This window comes from Dysidea avara, chromosome 4 (genome assembly GCF_963678975.1).
Source record: "Dysidea avara chromosome 4, odDysAvar1.4, whole genome shotgun sequence".
Classification (NCBI taxonomy): Eukaryota; Metazoa; Porifera; class Demospongiae; order Dictyoceratida; family Dysideidae; genus Dysidea; species Dysidea avara.
Window position 1 is genome coordinate 22608356 of NC_089275.1, and position 18147 is coordinate 22626502.

General features: G+C 37.9%; 1 long non-coding RNA gene across 1 annotated transcript; it reads right to left on the reverse strand.

Annotated features, from left to right (window-relative positions):
• Positions 1-14287: 14287 nt before the first annotated feature.
• LOC136254402 (uncharacterized) lies at positions 14288-17872 on the reverse strand. Its single transcript, XR_010700466.1, has 3 exons — positions 17723-17872; positions 15825-15866; positions 14288-14493 (listed from the first exon to the last, which is right to left on the reverse strand). It is a non-coding gene; the product is annotated as an uncharacterized lncRNA (long non-coding RNA).
• Positions 17873-18147: the final 275 nt, after the last annotated feature.

Consider the following 18147-nt stretch of genomic DNA (forward strand, 5'->3'; position numbering starts at 1 on the left):
GAGTATATTGACAGGAAGAAAGAAAACGCAATTTTCGCACCTCCGTAGCTCTGTGCTGCCTTGATAAAACAAGACGATTTTTGCTGTGGACACTCCCTCCACCTTCAGCACTCCACATTCCAAATTTGAGCAAAATCGCTTCAAGCGTTCCCGAGATATGCGACTTCAAAAAAAAATTTTTTTTTTTTTTTTTTTTTAACCCGGGCTTGATGGACTGCCCTTGCCTACCACCCCCAGCACATAAATGGCCTGTGCTGGACAAACCGGGACTTTCTTAGTCCACGGCAAACTGAGACTCTGCCCGAATCAGCTCCACAATTGGGGGAGTCTTAACATAGTGACCGATGGATGCGGGCTCCGCGGATGCATTGTATGGAGGACCGCAAGAGAGAAAAAGATAGACAGCACCTTAACCACCCCATGACAACAGAGTAATCATCACCCCACTTGTTTGAAAGTTGATGAGCCAAGCGTTGATAAAAAACAGAAGCCTCATGAGCCAGACCACCAGAGGCAGACATTACCAGGGGGGTAAAAGAGGCATGCTCCTCCTCACGAATTCTCTGAGCATACGCACGTTTCTTAATGTTCTCGTGCCTCCGATAACAGGAGACCAGTGATGAGGACACATTAGAAGCAGCCAGAGGGTTGAACACCCGCACATCCACAAAACATCTTTCACTTCTTCCACCCCAAAAACCATTCATGGCGATGTCAAGACGGGCACCATCTTGGATATTGGCAGAAGCAGGGTAGTCCAGCTGTGAAACCGGCTGGAGCTCTGGTTCAACAGCTACCTGAGAGCATACTTCAGTCAACAGGGTAGCAGTTAGATCTCTGATCTCATTGTGTCGGATAGAAGGTAAGCCACCCTTGGGACAGGATAAAGCATGCTCCACTGAAAAGGAAGTCCCACATGCACAGTGAGCAGGAGTCCGCTGAGGAGACCACCCATAACGTAGTGCCACGGCATCGTGAAACGCAGACTTATGCAGTGCAAAGCCATGTTCCTGTAGGGGCTGGGTGGTAAGCCAGTTGGAGGCCCCTTTGGCTGAGGCTAGATCTAAAGCGCATTGAGAGGAGGGATCTAAGTGGGTACGCAAACTGGAAGATCTATCCGAATAGTTGGAAGATTTGGAATTGCGGATTGCGGACTTGCGAGATAGCTGTTCTGTTTTAACAATAGCCGAATTGATACCCCGGTCCAGAATGAATTGTGAAAGAGGCTCAGTAATGTGACACGAGGCTTAGTTTCTTCGTTTTTTTTATTCTTATTTTTCTTCCTCTTTTCGCACACTTACAAAAACTGCTATAAAATGTGAACGCCATATCCGATTGCCTTGCAATTTGGCACACAGAAGGCGGGTATAAAGGCGCATCTCTGTACCAACATTGGCTAGGATACGATAAACAGGAAAAGAGTTATGATCGATTATTCACGAAAAATAACACCAATATGTTGTCACGCCTACAGGGTAAACCGCGTATGGGAAGAAGCTGAAAATCGGTGGGTGAATAGGTTAACTATTGAACCTCAAACCTTTTGTGGTTTGAAAGAAATCGAGCTAAAAACCAGGAAGATACAACGAAAAAACCAGTAAATTTTTTACCCTGGTCCAATGTCTAATAATCGTGAGAGACTCTAATGTGACAAATACATGTTTATCATGATATGTGCTAATCACCTTTTTACAATTAAGTTTTACAACACAAATACATGTATAATTAAACTCACCAATTGTGACTAAATCCCTTCAACATGGAAAGACAAGTAATGAGACAACCTTGGAGACAACAGCCTCACAAGCCTATTCTTTTTTTTTTTTTTTTTTTTTTTTTTTTTTGAAGATATAAAGAAAATAAGATTAGCAAGCCTATTCTAGTGCGCTTATTTAGTAGTAATATAAATTTTAAAGGCGTTTATTTACAACAGGACATAATTACGTGCCCCTCTATTGTCTCTGTACATACTTGCCTTTTCTTTACTATTCTCATTTCATTTCACAAGATCTCTTGGCAGGGGCGTAGCTTCTTCACTTGAATTAGTCAATGCTTGAAGTAGATTGAGATACTCTAATAGAACAGTCACATTTCTACAAGTGTCATATTTTTATATTGTAAAGTGTGTAAGTAGCTAGTAATTTAAACTATACAATCCAATGCTAAGTAGAAGTTGTAACTATGCTAAATATTGATTGCAGTGTTACAGCTATTTTGTGACTGCTCTAATAGAGTATTTTGATCGTTTTAATGCAGTACAAGATGAAAGGCAAAGTGTTATTAAGGGTTTACTAGTTAAAATGGGTGTTAGTTGACTGCAGTTGCATGCCACTAACAGGGCCGCCCAGAGAAATTAGGGGGCCCAGGGAAAAGAGTTAAAGAGGGGCCCAGGGGCAAGGAAGGGTCTAGATCCTGACTGCTCTATTAGAGTATATAGATCTTTCTTTAAACAGGCAATCAAGGGGCCCTTTTGGGCTGGGGCAGGGGGAAAATACCCCCAACCCCCATGTGGGCGGCCCTGGCCACTAAAATTACAGTTATATTTTAATATTCTGTCACTGTAATCTGGGGTTTCTGTCAAAACCATGGAAACTCACCTACTGTTATTAACAGTGCATTGCTTATTCTAACAAAAGTATTGAAATCCCATCCAAAAACAGCTTATGTATGGAAAGGCGGCCAAACTCAAGTTATTTATTGCTATCAGAGAATCTATACACATTGCTTTATTGAGAATTAAATTTGTGTGGCATTTATGAAGATGCTCACACACTTATAAACTAGCAGTACATAGTTCTCATTAACACTTTAACAATAACATTGTATTATCTGATTAGCTAATATGAATTTTACAACCTGCACACCTCGTACATGGCCGCATTATGATATCATTACTTTTTGTCGCAGTTAACTCTGCTTTACTTGGACGCGCACTTTTTTACAGCTATAAGCTGTTTTTGGATGGGATATAATATACAAATAGTGCACATAAGGAGAAATTGTTTTTGACATTCACACCTACTATGAATTCAGATATGATGTTTTTGAATTTGTGGTTTTATCTATAATGTGATTGCCCAGAAGGGGAAGCTGTTGTCCCTATAATGTATGAAAAAACTATAAACTTCAAAATGTCATATCTCATGACCTATTATGCTGTCCTTTAAAAATCGGAGAAGTTACTTTAGACATTTACATTATAGACAACGTAAAATAGGGGTAATTGTTATTTTTTTATAATGAATTTGTCTATTGTAACAGGGCATAGGAGTTAATACTGTATATGTTTAGTAGAGATGCTATGATCTGTAAAAGTCACTAAACTTAATTACATGCTGCAACTGGTTATTATACTCCTGCAAGTTGTTTAAACTAACCCGGCTATTTGATCTTTGCATGATGTGGTGCGCTGGCTTCCTTAGTCACATGACACATTACTGTGCATCTTGATAGTTAACTTTGTACATTAGCATGTTATTATTAGAAAGAGAATGTGACCAAACATTAAGGTGGTTATTTGCCAATACTGTTGGAATGCACAAAATAATTGAAATGCTGACAGTAGAAATGGAGCAGATAGTCAGAAGCATATTTAGGAGTTTCCTGGGGTTCCAGAACACCTTCTTAAAGTTAACTTGTAGGTGCTATATATAAGGTCTTAACTTTTGTTATCAACACCAAATTGGTATGAGAGAATGCATGGGAAGATTACAAGTTACAAATCACTGGCAAACACTGCTCTTTTTTGAGAACACAACAATATTATAATGGGAAAAAAAGGAACAGAGCAATAAAAGGCAAATTCATACGTATAACAACATAGCTAGCTTTTCAGTCGCATTTATCAGAAGATTTATCATAATGGAATATAGTCCTCTTTAGTCACCTTCAATCATCTTGCAAGTTTACTCATATAAGTTCTGACATAAGACATAGCTACTAACATTAGAAATGGAGCGGTGTCAGAAGCATAATATTATTTTAGGAGAGTTTCAGAATCTCTTCTAAAAGTTGACTTATAGACTTGCAGCAGGGACTGTCTATCTAAGTTTGGTGGCATACAGAATAATTGGGAACTGGAGTGTATATATATAGCAGGATACTTTGGTATCAGCACAACAATGCACTGTATTGGGTAACTGATGCTAGGTCTGGAGCTAAATGCATTGTACATTGCATGGCTAGAGACATTATTTTAGCTTGGATGGGAAGACTACTTACAGGATGCACAATTTATCCTGTAGCCTACAAGACAAGATAAAGCTCTCACTTTTAAAAGCCAGACACTCTTGAATGGCTGGTGGCTGGCTACTGTGAACCACATGTGAATTGAAACAACCATCCAGCAAAGTCCTCTGAGCCATCAAAGTCATCCAGAGGAACAGTCTGCTAGTCAGTTCCAGTTCAATTCAGCTGATCCAGTCTAGTCCACATTTAATGGAGGCAGCTGAGAAGGTACTTCTGTGCATAATTTGTGGTTTACAGTGGTCTGTTCAATTGCCTATTCAGCTAGAAAGGCATAGTATTATCTATGGGTGTCTGTTTTTATAAGTAAGACAACATCAACTTGCTACACATTGATATCTACTTGTACTCTCATACCAATTTAAAAGCTGATCATTAATTGCATATGCTTGAAATTTCAGTAAAAGTCTGGTATGAGGGATGTTTTCAAGAGATGTTTTTCAAGAGATAGAGTCCAGTCATAAAAGCTAGACCTGCATAATAGGCTGGAGTGCTATGCCAGCATAATGCTAGCATATTAGGTGGATATTTCAAACTATGAAGCTTAATTCCATGAAAAGAAATTGATAGTCCCTAATAGAGCAGTCAGTGGAAACTGCAAACTACAGTTCCTTAGATCGATACTGCCTAATAGAACAGTCATTTTGTAGTGAAATACTCTAATAGAGCATTCACTGATTAAAATGTAATTGTAAGAAATGTTGCTAAACTAGGAGAATAATGTAAGCATAATGGAGCATAATAAGTGAAAATTTTGGGAAATTCCTGAAAGAATTTTAAGCCAATGTTTGAGCATTCTTTTCCAGGTTTATTTAAAGCATGTAGTAGCTAGTTGAGTACAACATAACCTTCTAGGAACACACAATAATTAGACAGAGTATCCCTTATGTATATGTTAAAGCATAGCCGCGTATTTCACCATAGTTTGGCATAGTAGACGTTCATTGCGTCTTTTGGCAGGTTTTGCTCGCAACCCACAATCGATTCTATTGTGAGTCACATGGTGAAGTATTTCCATGATATCTCCAGGACTTGTCCGTTTACATTAACAAACTTAACAGCAACATTACCTTCTCCCACCCATCATCGAAGCATTTAGGTATGTCTATAAAAGCAATCCAGTGGTGGAACTCGTATTGGCTGGGGTGATTGATCACTCAGCGCGGCGAGGCTATCAGCCTTCACCGGCTTGGGTGATTAGTCGTACTGGCGCGAGCCCCGTAGGCTATTAGCCTACACTAAGGCACGTGGGCAACTGTGCTTTATTGCCCACAAAGAGTGCTTTATTGCACCGCAAAGAGTGCTTTATTGAACGAATAAAGCACTCTTTGCGGTGCAATAAAGCACTCTTTGTGGTCGGTGAAGCAGTTGGCCAGCTGAGAGTGTACTTTATGAAATTTAAAGTACACTTTTTCCTTTGATCTCGCCCACGCAAAGTTCTATAAAATAGAATAATTACTGCAGAAGTGAATGATACCCTTTTTGTATGTACAGGTGTATTACACATGACCAGACTAGTTTTCCAGTCTTTTGGCAATATACCACTCTGTAAAGATATCTTATAACATAAGTAATTTATGACTAACTTTTATCCTCAACTTTGAAGTCTTGCACAGTAACAAAATATAGTAATACTAATAATTAGGCCATCCCTATTTGAAAGGTTGCTGCTTGGGCCCAACTGACCCAATTTTACACACATTTTAATTTTAAAAGGGTAAAGTGAAACCTAGTGCCTAGTGTAAAAGTCAAAATGATCAAGATACTCTAGTTATGGGTAAAATTTTGAGTAACTTTATCTGTAGGCACATAGATCCCTTAAGACCAGTTTTCCCCACCCCTGGCTAAGAAAATCTTTGAAATACCAAAGCTATACTAGCTATGTTTGTATACACATATCTGCAAATAGTGCAGTCCTAATGTTTTTTTACTGTTCCATTTATGACCTGTGAACAGAAATCATAAACTTGTCTACTTTTTTCCCACTGATGAGCCTGAGCAACAACTTTTCGAATAGGTATGGGCTTAATTTATACCTTTAAATGAATTTTTTAAAGTTTAATTCTACACAATACTATACAAGTTCATAATTTCATAAATATACCAATGGAAAATCTAAAGCATTCTATGCATGCTCTAGTGAGCTCTATTAGGGTATTACAAAAATGGTCAAATAAAATACAATACTATTTTAATTTCTGTCTTCCAGAATGATTATCATCATAATCATCATTGTATATGCATGTAGATAAGAAAACTTTGAGCCCCAAACCTGGGTTTGGGACATTTAAACTATTATAAGAAGTAAAGTATTGCAGCATTAAATCATATTATTGTAACTTTTGTCCTTCAAAAATATCCTTGTACCAGTATAGAATGGGTAAAAAGTCCCAAAGCCTAGCTTTGTGGGATCAAGACACACGGTAGTGTGTCGTGCGGCCCAAGAAGCCAGCGCGCCACACCGTGAGTATATTGACAGGAAGAACGAAAACGTCAATTTCACACCTTTGTATCTCGGTGATCACTTATCTGATTGGAACCAAATTTGCTACACAGTTGCCCGCCAGCCAAGGGGGTCTACATTCCAAATTTGAAGGAAATCGCTCCAGCCATTTCCGAGATACGAGCTGCCAAAGTTTCGTTTTTTTTTCTTCGTTTTTTTCTTCTTCGTATTTTCGCACACTTGCAAAAATTGCTATAACAAGCAAACGCGTACTCCGATCGCCTTGAAATTTGGCACACGGAAAGGGAGTCCAAAGGCGAATCCTAGCATCAAATTTGGTACAAATCCGATGAATGGTTCAGGAGTTATGACCGATTATTCGCGTAAAACAAGATCGATTTGTTGTCACGCCTACAGGGTAAACCGCTTCATGGAATGAGTTGAAAATTGCTATGTAGATGGAGTAACCATCGTAGGAGTGCCTTTTAGTGGTTTGAAAGGAATCGAGATAAAGACCACGGAGATATGACACAAAACCCAACCTGTGTCACAATTACGCGATCGATTTTTATGAATAAAAAAGTATTAATTTTCACGCCTATTAGGCAAACCGCTTAGAGCAATGAGCTGAAAATCGGTGTATAGCTGGAATAATCTTCATAGAAAGTCCTTGCAGTAGTACAGAAGAATCGGATTACAAACCACTGAGTTATGATTCGAAAGCCAACTCCGTGTAGCAAATGCGAGATCGAGATACTCTAATAGAACAGTCACCCTAATAGAGCATTCGGCTAATTTATTTACTCCATTATAGAATTTTATTACATCACAAGTTATTCTGTAGGGAGTTCAGCTGCAAACAGTTAATCTTATAGACAGTTCAGCAAGAAGACAGTCACCATGTGGAGAGTTAAGCAAATATACCACTATAGAGATTCAGAACATTACAAGTCACACTGAAGAAAGTTCAGCTATAAACAAGTCATGCTCTGTGTAGAGAATTCAGCTACAATTAAGTCACTCTCTAGAGAATTCAGTTACACAGAATTCTGCTACACACAAGTCACCGTGGAGAGAGTTCAGCTACAAACAAATTACCCTTTAGAGTGATCAGCTACAAACAAAACACTTTGCAGGGTGTTCAACTGCAACAAATCAATTACCTTTAGAGCGATCAGCAATGAACAGATCAACACAAATCTACCTGTAGAGAGATCAGCTAGAAACAAACCACCCTGAAGAGAGTTCAGCTACAAAAAATCACCCTGTAGAGACATCAGCTAGAAACTAGACACAATGTAAGGAGTTCAGCTACAAGCAATCACCCTGTAGAGAGTTCAGCTAAAACAAACCAACCTGCAGAGAGATCAGCTACAAACAAATCACCTTATAGAGAGTTCAGCTACAAACAGATTACCTGTAGAGAGATCGGCTACAAACAAATCAACCTGCAGAGAGATCAGCTATATACACACAAATCAACTTGTAGAGAGATCGGCTACAAACAAATCAACCTGCAGAGAGATCAGCTATATACACACAAATCAACTTGTAGAGAGATCAGCTACAAACAAATCACCATGTAGAGAGATCAGCTAGAAACTACACACAATGTAAGGAGTTCAGCTACAAACAAATCACCCTGTAGAGAGATCAGCTACAAACTAGACACAAAGTAAGGAGTTCAGCTACAAGCAAATTACCCTGTAGAGAGTTCATCTACAAACAAATCAACCTGTAGAGCAATCAGCTAGAAACAAATCACCCTGAAGAGAGGTCAGCTACAAAAATCACCCTGTAGAGAGATCAGCTAGAAACAAATCACCCTGAAGAGAGGTCAGCTACAAAAAAAATCACCCTGTAGAGAGATCAGCTACAAACAAATTGCCCTGTAGAGAGATCGGCTACAAACAAATCAACCTGCAGAGAGATCAGCTACACACAAATCAACTTGTAGATAGTTCAGCTACAAACAAATTACCCTGTAGAGAGATCGGCTACAAACAAATCAGCCTGTAGAGAGTTCAGCTAAAAACAAATCAACCTGCAGAGAGATCAACTACAAACAAATCACCTTATAGAGAGTTCAGCTACAAACAAATTACCCTATAGAGAGATCGGCTACAAACAAATCAACCTGCAGAGAGATCAGCTACACACAAATCAACTTGTAGAGAGATCAATTACAAACAAATCATCCTGTAGAGAGATCAGCTAGAAACTACACACAATGTAAGGAGTTCAGCCACAAATAAATCACCTTATAGAGAGTTCAGTTACAAACAAAACACTCTGTAGAGAGATCAGCTAGAAACTGGACACAATGTAAGGAGTTCAGCTACAAGCAAATCACCCTTTAGTGAGTTCAGCTACAAACAAATCAACCTGCAGTGAGATCACCTACAAAAAAGCACCTTGTACAGAGTTCAGCTACAAACAAATTACCCTGTAGAGAGATCGGCTACAAACAAATCAACCAGTAGAAAGATCAGCTACACACAAATCAACTTGTAGAGAGATCAGCTACAAACAAATCACCCTGTAGAGAGATCAGCTAGAAACTAGTCACAATGTAAGGAGTTCAGCTACAAGTAAATCACACTGTAGAGAGTTCAGCTAAAACAAATCAACCTGCAGAGAGATCAGCTACAAATAAATCACTTTATAGACAGTTCAGCTACAAACAAATTACCTTGTAGAGAGATCGGCTGCAAATTAATCAACCTGCAGAGAGATCAGCTACACACAAATCAACTTGTAGAGAGATCAGCTACAAACAAATCACCCTGTAGAGAGATCAGCTAGAAACTAGATACAATGCAAGGAGTTCAGCTACAAGCAAAATCACCCTTTAGTGAGTTCAGCTACAAACAAATCAACCTGCAGTGAGATCACCCACAAAAAAACGCACTTGTACAGAGTTCAGTTACAAACAAATCACCCTGTAGAGAGATCAGGTAGAAGAATTTACCTTGTAGAGAGTTCATTTACAAAGAAACCATCATATAGAGAGTTCAGCTAGAAGAAGTCACCTTGTAAAGAGTTTAGCTACAAAGAAACCATCATGTACAGAGTTCAGCTACAAAGAAACCACCTGTACAGAATTCAACTACAAACAAATCACCCTGTATAGAGATCAGCTAGAAGAAGTTACCTTGTAGATAGTTCAGCTACAACAATTCACCCTGTAGAAAGATCATGCTAGAAGAAGTCACCTTGTAGAGTGTTCAGTTACAAAGAAACCATCATGTAGAGAGTTCAGCTGCAAACAAATCACTCTGTAGAGAGTTCAGCTACAAAGAAACCGCCATGTAGAGAGTTCAGCCTCATACAAACCACCTAGTAGAGAATTCAACTACAACAAATCACCCTGTAGAGAAGAAGGTACCTTGTAGAGAGTTCAGCTACAAAGAAACCACCATGTAGAGAGTTTAGCTGCAAACAATTCACCTGTAGAGAGTTCAGCTAGAAACAAATCACCCCGTAGAGAGATCAACTGGACGAAGTCACCTTGTAGAGAGTTCAGCTACAAAGAAACCATCATGTAGAGAGTTCAGCTGCAAACAAATCACCCTGCAGAGAGTTCAGCTACAAAAAAATCACCCTGTAGAGAGTTCAGCTAGACGAAGTCACCTTATAGAGAGTTCAGCTACAAAGAAACCATCATGTAGAGAGTTCGGCTATAAAGACACCACCATGTAGAGAGTTTAGCTGCAAACAAATCACCTGTTACAGAGAGTTCAGCTACAAAGAAACCATCCTGTATATAGTTCAGCTACATTTCAAGTCACCCAGTAGAGAGATCAGCTGCAAAAAAAATCCTGTGGGGAATAATGAGCATGTAATAAATATATGCATATAATTTGTATAATTACTAATAAAATCAAAAATAATTGAAGTACTAAAATTCTTCTTTAAGTTCTTTTCTTCTTCCTGTGGTAAAGAAAAAAACACATGGGTTAAAAAAGCCCCAAAGCCAACCATAGGCCGGCTTTGCAGTATACAAATACAAAAAGAAGTGATATCTAATCAAAAACAGCCAAGCTGTAAAAAAAGGTGCGGCCCCCATAAAGGCCATGGTGAAAAAAGATGTGAAATCCAAGGTGGCGGCCAAGAAATGGCTGTGATGGTAGGTTAATGGTTACATTTTAATAATGGCAATTCAGGTGAATTTTGTGCCGCTTGGTCTTGGCACCAAATTCCCCTGAATTGTTGTTATTAAAATGTAACCATTAACCTACCATCACAGCCATTTCTTGGCCGCCACCTTGGATTTCACATCTTTTTTCACCATGGCCTTTATGGGGGCCGCACCTTTTTTTACAGCTTGGCTGTTTTTGATTAGATATTTAACAAGTATAAGAAAACATTAGGACTTTTAAATTAGAGTAGAGACAGTGTATAGTGCTGCAATAAAAAGTACTGAAACAAGCTTAAGCTGGATCGGAGTAGTACATAATGTTCAAATACTGTAAAATGATAAGAAGTGAATATCCCTACTGTGCATTGAGTAAAGCACAGTAGGGATATTTACTTCCTATTGTTTTACAGTATTTGGACATTATATACTACTCTGATCCAGTACTTTTCATTGCAGCACTATACACTGTCCCTAACCTAATTTAAAATTCCTATTTTTTTCTTATATTTGCTTGTGAACTTTTTTGCAAGCTCATGATCACTAAATAGCCTGCTTTTCACAAAACTAGTCACAATATTTTTAAAGAGTTAATCATAGTACTATTATACTAGATTATGACTCATACAATAACAACTGATCAGTGGGCGTGGCTCTACATAAGCCTGCAGACAATAATGGACGTGGATTGGTGCATACCTACACACTGATGAATGGGCGTGGCTACCATATATCTACAGACAGTAATTTACGTAAGTGGGCGTGGCTCACGAAAGAGCAGAGCTACGTTATGACGTGTGGTAACACATCCACATTTAATTTAGCACGTGGGGTCAGACCCGAATAATCTGTAAAGCAGGACCTGAATGACCCGACTCGGGCGAATTTTTTTTTGGAACCACTTTGGACTGAGAAAAATTTTCGACTAATGAAATACAAAAATAACCGGAGTTAGTATGCGACAGTGAGTGGTGCAACGCTATGCACAAGCTTGAAATTACCCACAATCAAATCTATAACAGTCCGTAATCACGTGAGTTATTAGTTCAATTATGTCACAACAGGGAATTGCTAACCAGCTTACCGTTCTTGATTGCCAGAATAAAAAAAGATAAGTACCAGTGATGTATTACAAGGGCTCAATTAATTAATTTAAAGGGACTGCCATCCAGTTGTGATAGCTTTGCAACTGCAACAATTGCAGCTAAACTTCTTCCATTTAAAGTGCCTGGTACATGCATATACGCCATGCTTCTATTTATATAGTCTACTCTATGTACAGCTATAGATTATCTTACTCTGACAGATTCAAAAGTAAAAATTTTCCGCATACCTATAATAACTATTAATTTTCATATGCAACTTAGCAACTGTGTGCAATGCATTATAACAATTATGCATCTTTCAATTAGTTTCAAATTATTTTCTGAGTATACAAGTAACTACAGCAACAAACCATTAAGCCTTGATCTATGCATAATTTTACATAATGGCTCCTTTTAGCTGCTACGTCATAGATCAACTTCATATTATGCCACTTTGACATCTCAATTTTCCTTAATCATCCACTAACTCCTGCATCCAAAATACCAATTCAAAATGAGCTATTTTTGATGCAAATTGCACCTGAGAGCATCTAAAATTTCAAAATTTTCCTGGGGGAGCATGCCCCCAGACCCCCCTAGAAGGCAAAATGCTTCGCACAGTGTTAAGTGCCTACTTTTTTGTTCAATACCATATTGCTATATACCAATACAACAGGGTACCCTAGTGGTGAATTTTACCTGTAGCCCTGGTCAACATAAAAGTCTGGCTACGCCACTGCCAAGGTGGCCACTACAACATTTAGGATTTTGAAGTGGAACATCTTGATCTAGTGGCAGGACCATATTTAGCTACTGGAGGGTACGTAAGTTTTCGTTTACTATCTGTGGCAGGATGACACACAGACACTAATTTTATTCAGTCAAATGACTCTTCCTGTAAAAGACACTGGGTCTCTGCACTGATGATAATTTTCTGTGTTGGACTGACTTGTTAATATCATAGACAAATAATATATACCATCTACCTCAGTCTGAGACATTCTGGACAGTGTCTCACAATAATGTATATCTCTATATCTCAGCAAGGGGGTGACACACAGGCACTCACTGTAGGCAGATCTGCAACTGTGGTCTAAGTTAAAGGTCAAGGCCACCAAATAGGGACCCGCCGATTATGCTCATCATTTTACCTATTATGCTATGCTGCACTGCTCGAAATTTTGCCTATTATGCTTACATTAATGCTCAATATTTACCTATTATGCTCAAATTATGCTCAATATTTATACCTCAGTTCCCATGTTTTTCTAGTTAATTGCACTTTATGGGAAAACAGTAAGTTGCAGGAGCACAGACTCTAAATGCTTGCTTGTCAAAATGCATGTCACAGAAAAGATCGATATACTCTAATAGAACAGTCAGCTGTCTGATTATTTTCTGACAGTTCTATTAGAGTATATCGATCTTTTAGTTTTAATATGTGTTATGTAGTTTGATAAGTAAGATTTTATGGCAATGCACAAATGTTCTGCCTTTTATGCTAGCATTATGCTCAATGCTTTCAGGCACCTATTATGCTCATTATTATGCCAGCATAATCGGCGGGTCCCTACCACCAAATTCATGCCAAGTCAACAGTGAAAATTTCCAACCCACAATCAAAAGTACTGAAATACTGTTGCTAAGTCACCGGTCAAAGATTGAAAAAGGCTCTTAGTCACAGGTCAAAGCAAAATTTTGGCAGGTCAAAACTTTGACCGTGGTCACAGATCGACATACAGTGAGAATATGTGCAACACCCCCTTGTCACAGGAATTTCATGACACGGGAGTGGATGTGCCTTAACTGAGTTAAATACTTAATTTTTACGTACTTTAATATAGTTGCTTCGTGGGTCCAACCAACCACAGATGGAAGCATGAAAATAAATCCTCTTAAGTAAAAAGAAAGCTTGAATATCTGTTTAAGCACAAGTGTCATTCTTCCAATACTGTTTACCTCTATCTTCTAAAACCAGCTCAAAAGCACAATACAGCTGCAAGCAAAATGTGAGACCATGCCTTTCTTCTATATATATTTGCACTCATTATAATTATGTTCTGTGCCTACCTACCTATAGCTACCCCACTCTTCAGAATGAAACAGCTAATCAAGTTGTACAAACATATATGTATTTTATTTCATTTACGACATCCACTGTTGTGCCCGCACAGGTGTCATCTCTTCATCCCTCACAAGTGAAAGAGCTAGGTTACAGTAGCCACTATAGAGATCTTTGGCAGTACAATGTTGGCAGTACAATGGGACATCACTGTGTGTAACTAGTAAAATACAAGACATACTCTGGCACAGTACACAAGAACTGCTTATGGTGATGTTAATGCCTTCAGTACCCTCTCATAACTAATCAGCATATATGCAAACGTATAGTAAAGTGTGAATTTGGTACATAAATGCTAAGCTCGTGGCTACACTGCCACTGAATAATAACCAATTATATTACAGGTGTTTATGGTTCCACTTCTAATTACACAGCATTGAGAAGAAATATTGTTGCACTACTTCTTCAAGTTAGTGCTCTGTGCTGCAGTCAATTTGGCTTTGTTGAGAGAGAGCTGCTCCTACAGTATATAGCATGAAAAAGATAACATCAAAGTAGTGAACAATATTTAACACATGAATGAAATAATTTTTAAAATAGTCTTGTTTATTACAAACCATACAGCACATTTCCGAGGCTGCATAAGTTCATGGGGATGGTATAAGTGTGACGTACTTGCACATACCAGTAACTCTAGGGTTTGTATGATGAGTTACCAGTGTACAATTAAGCAGTAGCTAATAAACACTCATCAAGATAACTATGTGTAGCAATTAATGAAACCTCACTAAAGTATATACCATACGACAGGAAATTTTGATGCAGAAATTTTGCCAAATTGTTTACGTCATCAATATTTAATAAAAAGTTCTACTGAACATGCACCTCTGTTGGTATAAACTTTTTGTGTGCTTATGCATGTAGCAGCAATTCAAGATCAAGGTGTGAAGTGAGACACTGCACTTTTAACCTACATCAAGAATGTCTATTTTGCAGTACTTAGAGGTACATATCAAAGTGTCCATGTTCATACACATGGTGTCTTTGAATAGCAGAACAGATGATAAATTCGAACATCGTCACAAGTGTAGTAAGAAGCAGGCATGAGTTTACATGTGTAATAGCAGGTGAGACCAGTAACATCTAAAAATTTAGAGGCACTTAGCTATGCTGGAGAATTGGATTCGTCAAATTTTTCTGTCGTACGATACAGTGGAACCTCTCTATAACAGACAATTCAGGACCAAGAGTTTTGGTCACTTTTTGCTGTAATATAGAGGTTTTCCTCTTTCAGAGATAAAAAATGTATTAACCAGACTTGTTGGGACCACAATTTTTGCCCTTATTATGGAGGTGTTTTCTATTGCGTCCTGAATTCAGGGAGTCTGTTAAGAGAGGTTCTACTGTATATCACATATATGCATGCATAATAGTCTGTCACAGTCAGCATTGAAACTGTGTCACTTTTGCTGACCCCGATAAACCACTTAACTAACCTGAAATAAATTAAAATGACGCATGACCCAAGAACTATATTTGGATGCTCCACTAACTTAACAGGTAGCTATACAACAACTACACAGGTACAGTAATTTTATAGTAGTGATCAGTCAGTGGGCATAATTCAAGTAAGTCTACAAAGCAATAGGTATAACTTTGTACATAGACAAACTTTATCACCCCCCCCTAACATTGTTCTATGTCTACACACAATATCACATGTTCTCAGTAAGTGGGCATGGCTGATACAAAAAAGCTGGAAGACTAGCAATATCTGCATTTATATAATTACATTGATTTGTATATCAAAGAATTGCGTGTTAGTTATCATATCTTTTCACAATTACTTACCTCAATTGTATTCACTTTGCAAGTAGTTGATCAACAAGTTATCTACAAATCAGAAATCATATAAGTGATTTCCACCCATGCAACATATTACAACTACTCATGTGCAACCCTTAGGAAATCGGGCATACATATCAGGAAAAGCCCTCATGCCCGTGTTATACAACTATTACATGTAAACATATGGTACGTAAATATTGAACAATGTATGACTCAAAACCATAGTAATAAATGTGTTCTTTTTTTGCGTAACTCTACAAAGTAGGTTTGCCTCATAATCAAGTACTCTGAGCTTTTCTAACAACCTAACAACTGGTCTGCTTGCCGTCATAACTTACATATTACATGAGCATGTCACAACCTCATTCTCAAGACAACATTGCATCACATTATTTTAACAAGCACAGCGAACCCTGCCTAATCTGGTCACATTTACATTTTCTGGCCGCAGTTAACAGGCGGCTCATCATTTGATAGACAAATTACATATTATTTGATGCTTTTGTACTGGTCAGTGTAAACAGGTGACCTGATTCGACTGGTCTCACTATACTTGGGTGTAATTTCAACAACTATTCATGCATTTACAACATTTGTTTCAAGCACTGTAGTGATGATATCAGAAATCACACACTCTGTAAAATACAGGGGCAATCCATTAATCACTAAGTGGAAATCAATAAATCATTCATATGTACACAATTTCAATACCACTTGGTTGAAAATTACCTGTCGGGGTCCAATGTTTTTTTATTGCTAGCAACTTCCATTATGCAACTTGTTATAGTATTCCATTAATGTACTTCCCTTTAGAAGGGGGTAGCAGTCCGTAGCACTCCAGTCTTCATGCTCAGTCAAAATGCAAAAAAATGAGATTGACTTTCACTAAACATTACAATAGTCTTATGGTATATTTTTGTGAAATTATACTCATGTTTACTATTAGCTTTGCTAGCTAGTCAGTTGCAATTCTAAAAGCACTGATGGTGGTATGTATATTATATATATATATATATATGCTTTATTACCTGTGCTTGTTGTTTGACCAACAGCAAATTCCTACCTTGACATTTCTGCTTACTAAGATCAGAGTATAGAATATATTGGAGTGCCATCCCCTTGTTACAAATTAAATGAACAATGAAATGCGCAAGAGTCTTAAATACAACATGCATTGTGACCACAATATTATCAGCAATGATTTGAAATAACACAGCAACAGTGTTGGGCAAGTTACTTTAAAAAGTAACTAGTTACATATTACTTGCAACTGAACTATTTAGTTACAGTTACATATTACCCATAAAATAAAGTAACTATAATAATATTACATAATATATTACTTTGTGTCCACAGCCTTAAGCTGTCACGTGTGAAACTACCACCTTATCACGTGACATGATTGCATTGTTGGACAATGTGCAAATCTTGGTTATAAGTAAGAAGCTGGTGAATAAGCTTCATTCAATAGGCTTCATTACTTCGTTGTGGCTAGGCGTTACTCAGTGGATTACTAACGAGATTAGTAACTTCGCTACTTGTAGTAGTAATATTACATATATATTAGATTCGTTACAGTAACTATATAATTACTTAGGTAACGCGTTACATTTGTAAGTAAATAACTTGAGTTATATTACCTGTTTTTATAGTGTATTTCGTTATATTACTTAGCTACCACAAAAGTAATAATATTACGTAACGCGTTACATAAGTAACGCGTTACTCCCAACACTGCACAGCAACACAATGGAAGCTCTCTATAATGACATTTTGGGCCCAGCTGATATGAGGTTGTTCTCCTTATTTAGTAGGGTCCACAGAAACCGAGAGTTTAAAGGTGTACAGTGCAATTCGGTGTAGCTATGTCATGATCCGTAGTTTAAAGTGATAGTACGCACCATGGTAAGCGCTGGGCGATTAAGTGGCGTCACTTTATATTCCGGCTGCAACCATCCATCAGCCAATAAGAACTTCGCAAAGAACGTGGTCATGGCGGTTCTTGTTGTCCAGTCTTGTCACTACTCTGTATACATCACGTGGCATGAACCACAAACACATTCAATGTTGCATACTAACTCCGGTTATTTTTGTATTCCATAAGTCGAAAATTTTTCTGTGGCATGAACCACAAACACATTCAATGTTGCATACTAACTCCGGTTATTTTTGTATTCCATAAGTCGAAAGTTTAAGTCAAAAGTGGAACCAAAAAAAAATTCGCCCGACGCGGTTTAACATTGTTACTATTAAAATAAACAATACTTTTATTGACTTACACATCGCTATATAGTTCGCTGTGAGTTGTTCTCTCTGATTGATATCA